The following is a 5000-nucleotide window of genomic DNA, read 5'->3' on the forward strand; positions in this document are numbered from 1 at the left end:
AACTAAGAACGGCCATGCACCACCACCCACCGAATCAAGAAAGTGCTATCAATCTGTCAATCCTTCCGGTGTCCGGGCCTGGTGAGGTTTCCCGTGTTGAGTCAAATTAAGCCGCAGGCTCCACTCCTGGTGGTGCCCTTCCGTCAATTCCTTTAAGTTTCAGCTTTGCAACCATACTTCCCCCGGAACCCAAAAGCTTTGGTTTCCCGGAGGCTGCCCGCCGAGTCATCGGAGGAACTGCGGCGGATCGCTGGCTGGCATCGTTTATGGTTAGAACTAGGGCGGTATCTGATCGCCTTCGAACCTCTAACTTTCGTTCTTGATTAATGAAAACATACTTGGCAAATGCTTTCGCTTCTGTTCGTCTTGCGACGATCCAAGAATTTCACCTCTAACGTCGCAATACGAATGCCCCCGCCTGTCCCTATTAATCATTACCTCGGGTTCCGAAAACCAACAAAATAGAACCGAGGTCCTATTCCATTATTCCATGCACACAGTATTCAGGCGGGCTTGCCTGCTTTAAGCACTCTAATTTGTTCAAAGTAAACGTGCCGGCCCACCGAGACACTCACTCAAGAGCACCCTGGTAGGATTGCAACGGGGTCCGCCTCGGGACGCACGAGCACGCACGAGGCGCGTCGCACGCCTTCAGCTCGCCCCACCGGCAGGACGTCCCACGATACATGCCAGTTAAACACCGACGGGCGGTGAACCAACAGCGTGGGACACAAATCCAACTACGAGCTTTTTAACCGCAACAACTTTAATATACGCTATTGGAGCTGGAATTACCGCGGCTGCTGGCACCAGACTTGCCCTCCAATAGATACTCGTTAAAGGATTTAAAGTGTACTCATTCCGATTACGGGGCCTCGGATGAGTCCCGTATCGTTATTTTTCGTCACTACCTCCCCGTGCCGGGAGTGGGTAATTTGCGCGCCTGCTGCCTTCCTTGGATGTGGTAGCCGTTTCTCAGGCTCCCTCTCCGGAATCGAACCCTGATTCCCCGTTACCCGTTACAACCATGGTAGGCGCAGAACCTACCATCGACAGTTGATAAGGCAGACATTTGAAAGATGCGTCGCCGGTACGAGGACCGTGCGATCAGCCCAAAGTTATTCAGAGTCACCAAGGCAAACGGACCGGACGAGCCGACCGATTGGTTTTGATCTAATAAAAGCGTCCCTTCCATCTCTGGTCGGGACTCTGTTTGCATGTATTAGCTCTAGAATTACCACAGTTATCCAAGTAACGTGGGTACGATCTAAGGAACCATAACTGATTTAATGAGCCATTCGCGGTTTCACCTTAATGCGGCTTGTACTGAGACATGCATGGCTTAATCTTTGAGACAAGCATATGACTACTGGCAGGATCAACCAGGGAGCTGCGTCAACTAGAGCTGAGCAGCCGGCCGCCCGGGAGTGTGTCCCGGGGGCCCGCGCGAACACGCAAGCGTCCGCTCAATTATTCTGCAAACAGGAGGAGGCTGAGCTCCCCTGCACAATACACCTCGAAACCCTCTCAGGTCCCGGCGGCGCGCAGCGCCGTCCTAAGTACTTGGTCGGGTTCGAGAGAGGCGCAATCGCCCGGAGTTTGGCGAGTAGACGCTTTAGGTGCGACCACCCGTGCTCCCAACTGAGCTTGCCGCTGCCGACAGAGGCCCGGGAGCGTGCTGTCGTGGCATTGCCGGCGGGAGACAACACGCGCCACCTACGGTGGCCGGCAGCTCCAACGCCAGCGCCACAGAAGGACAAAAGCCCCACTTGGGTGCCGAAGCGAACTCTCCCAGCACAGCGCACGCGCCAACACGTCCGCACAGCTGCGATACAATCCACCTGCGAGAACCGCAGAGGCGACCGAGCAGCAGACGGCGTCGCGGCGCCGAGCGCCGGGCGGCGGCGCATCCTCAGCGCACACAGTCCTCAATCGGACCAGCACACTGCAGATGTCCACCGCGCTTCGCACCGGGCCCGCGAGGACCTACTTTGGCCGCACGGCGCCGCGTGCAGGGTGCGCCGGCGCGCAGCTGCGCCGCCTGCCGCCTCCGTCGGCCGGCGCGCCTGCCACTGGCCGCCCCCACCAGCCGGCTGTAGCGCGTGCGCCCACGCACCGCGCGGCCAGCACGCCGGAAGGCCCCCCCTCACCGGCCGGGGACGGTCCCACCCAGCCACCGCCGCGTATCGCTTCACACCCACATGCCATTCACGTTCGTGGGCATGGTGGGTATCGCTGAAACAACCGGTTGGTAGCTCAACCGATCGTCGCCATCACTGATTCACCTCTAGCGAGAACAACCGCACCACAACGGTTTACCAGTTCTTCATTTGCGTAACGTCACCAGCAAACGTAGACGTCCATCGCCATTTGCAAATTCAACGATTGTTGCATGCCTGTGTCAGGTGTCACGACACACTATGTCTGCCCACATACACGCAACAACATGTGCACGCTTCGCGAACACGTGGAAGGTGGCCCCCGTACGTATGCGATGTCCATTGCGCGAACGACTGTCAACCGGCCTCTGTCGCATGTCGCAGATGTGGAACGCAGTGCACCATGCTATCACGGTGTGTGAGAAGAGACGACTACGTCTGACAACACGCGCCACTACATCAACAGACGGCTCATGCTGATCGCCATCCACGGCATACCATACTGCAATCCAGCTCTTATAGGGAGACGACACGTAGCTGAGTGCACAATATTTGGACCGTATGGTTCGCCGTTGTTGGCGCAGTCGTGGTACGGTCACACATGTACCACGATGTATCATTCAGTACATGAGGACCAATGTGCGGTACAGTGTGTGATTTGGACGTACAACATCAGCGGACAGTTGCCACAAGCCGTACCACAACGTAGGCTGTGCTTCGCCATGCGAATGCCAATGAACAACTGCGAAGGGCATTGAGCATGTACGTCCTGCCGCCATCCGCATTACAGTGTATAGCTGCAAGGTGTTTAACATGAAGCGATACTCTGGGGACCGGGCAGTGCGAGTAGCAAACTATATTGCGGGGGTTGCAGTTAGGCAACACTACACTAATTTAACGCGTCGTATGACAATTACAGAGCAGGTTAAGGCCCAACGTGTGTTGGGTTAAGGCCCAACGTGTGTTGGGTTAAGGCCCAACGTGTGTTGGGTTAAGGCCCAACGTGTGTTGGGTTAAGGCCCAACGTGTGTTGGGTTAAGGCCCAACGTGTGTTGGGTTAAGGCCCAACGTGTGTTGGGTTAAGGCCCAACGTGTGTTGGGTTAAGGCCCAACGTGTGTTGGGTTAAGGCCCAACGTGTGTTGGGTTAAGGCCCAACGTGTGTTGGGTTAAGGCCCAACGTGTGTTGGGTTAAGGCCCAACGTGTGTTGGGTTAAGGCCCAACGTGTGTTGGGTTAAGGCCCAACGTGTGTTGGGTTAAGGCCCAACGTGTGTTGGGTTAAGGCCCAACGTGTGTTGGGTTAAGGCCCAACGTGTGTTGGGTTAAGGCCCAACGTGTGTTGGGTTAAGGCGCAACATAGGTTAGGTTAAGGCGCAACATAGGTTAGGTTAAGGCGCAACATAGGTTAGGTTAAGGCGCAACATAGGTTAGGTTAAGGCGCAACATAGGTTAGGTTAAGGCGCAACATAGGTTAGGTTAAGGCGCAACATAGGTTAGGTTACGGCGCAACATAGGTTAGGTTAAGGCGCAACATAGGTTAGGTTAAGGCGCAACATAGGTTAGGTTACGGCGCAACATAGGTTAGGTTAAGGCGCAACATAGGTTAGGTTAAGGCGCAACATAGGTTAGGTTAAGGCGCAACATAGGTTAGGTTAAGGCGCAACATAGGTTAGGTTAAGGCGCAACATAGGTTAGGTTAAGGCGCAACATAGGTTAGGTTAAGGCGCAACATAGGTTAGGTTACGGCGCAACATAGGTTAGGTTAAGGCGCAACATAGGTTAGGTTAAGGCGCAACATAGGTTAGGTTAAGGCGCAACATAGGTTAGGTTATGGCGCAACATAGGTTAGGTTACGGCGCAACATAGGTTAGGTTACGGCGCAACATAGGTTAGGTTAAGGCGCAACATAGGTTAGGTTAAGGCGCAACATAGGTTAGGTTAAGGCGCAACATAGGTTAGGTTAAGGCGCAACATAGGTTAGGTTAAGGCGCAACATAGGTTAGGTTAAGGCGCAACATAGGTTAGGTTAAGGCGCAACATAGGTTAGGTTAAGGCGCAACATGGGTTAGGTTAAGGCGCAACATGGGTTAGGTTAAGGCGCAACATGGGTTAGGTTAAGGCGCAACATGGGTTAGGTTAAGGCGCAACATGGGTTAGGTTAAGGCGCAACATGGGTTAGGTTAAGGCGCAACATGGGTTAGGTTAAGGCGCAACATGGGTTAGGTTAAGGCGCAACATGGGTTAGGTTAAGGCGCAACATGGGTTAGGTTAAGGCGCAACATGGGTTAGGTTAAGGCGCAACATGGGTTAGGTTAAGGCGCAACATGGGTTAGGTTAAGGCGCAACATGGGTTAGGTTAAGGTACAATATGGGTTAGGTTAAGGTACAATATGGGTTAGGTTAAGGTACAATATGGGTTAGGTTAAGGTACAATATGGGTTAGGTTAAGGTACAATATGGGTTAGGTTAAGGTACAATATGGGTTAGGTTAAGGTACAATATGGGTTAGGTTAAGGTACAATATGGGTTAGGTTAAGGTACAATATGGGTTAGGTTAAGGTACAATATGGGTTAGGTTAAGGTACAATACGGGTTAGGTTAAGGTACAATACGGGTTAGGTTAAGGTACAATACGGGTTAGGTTAAGGTACAATACGGGTTAGGTTAAGGTACAATACGGGTTAGGTTAAGGCACTTGGGGGGGGGGGGGGCCCGGTTTGTTGATTGTGATTATCGTAAGTAAATGACTGCGGCATCATCTGATTTGCCACGTCAGGGTGCACCTTTGGCTCATAACAGGCGGCGCTCTGATTCCATGCTTGTGGCAGACCTGTGTCTTTCA

At 53.2% G+C, this 5000-nt stretch overlaps 1 non-coding gene across 1 annotated transcript in view; it reads right to left on the reverse strand.

Annotated features, from left to right (window-relative positions):
* The window catches only part of LOC124570346, a 1910-nt gene extending 521 nt beyond the window's left edge, over window positions 1-1389 (reverse strand). The window contains exon 1 of the ribosomal RNA XR_006971661.1: window positions 1-1389. This exon is cut by the window's left edge and continues 521 nt beyond it. This is a non-coding gene — a ribosomal RNA (small subunit ribosomal RNA).
* Window positions 1390-5000: the final 3611 nt, after the last annotated feature.

The sequence above is a fragment of the Schistocerca americana genome, unplaced genomic scaffold, assembly GCF_021461395.2.
Source record: "Schistocerca americana isolate TAMUIC-IGC-003095 unplaced genomic scaffold, iqSchAmer2.1 HiC_scaffold_1629, whole genome shotgun sequence".
NCBI lineage: Eukaryota > Metazoa > Arthropoda > Insecta > Orthoptera > Acrididae > Schistocerca > Schistocerca americana.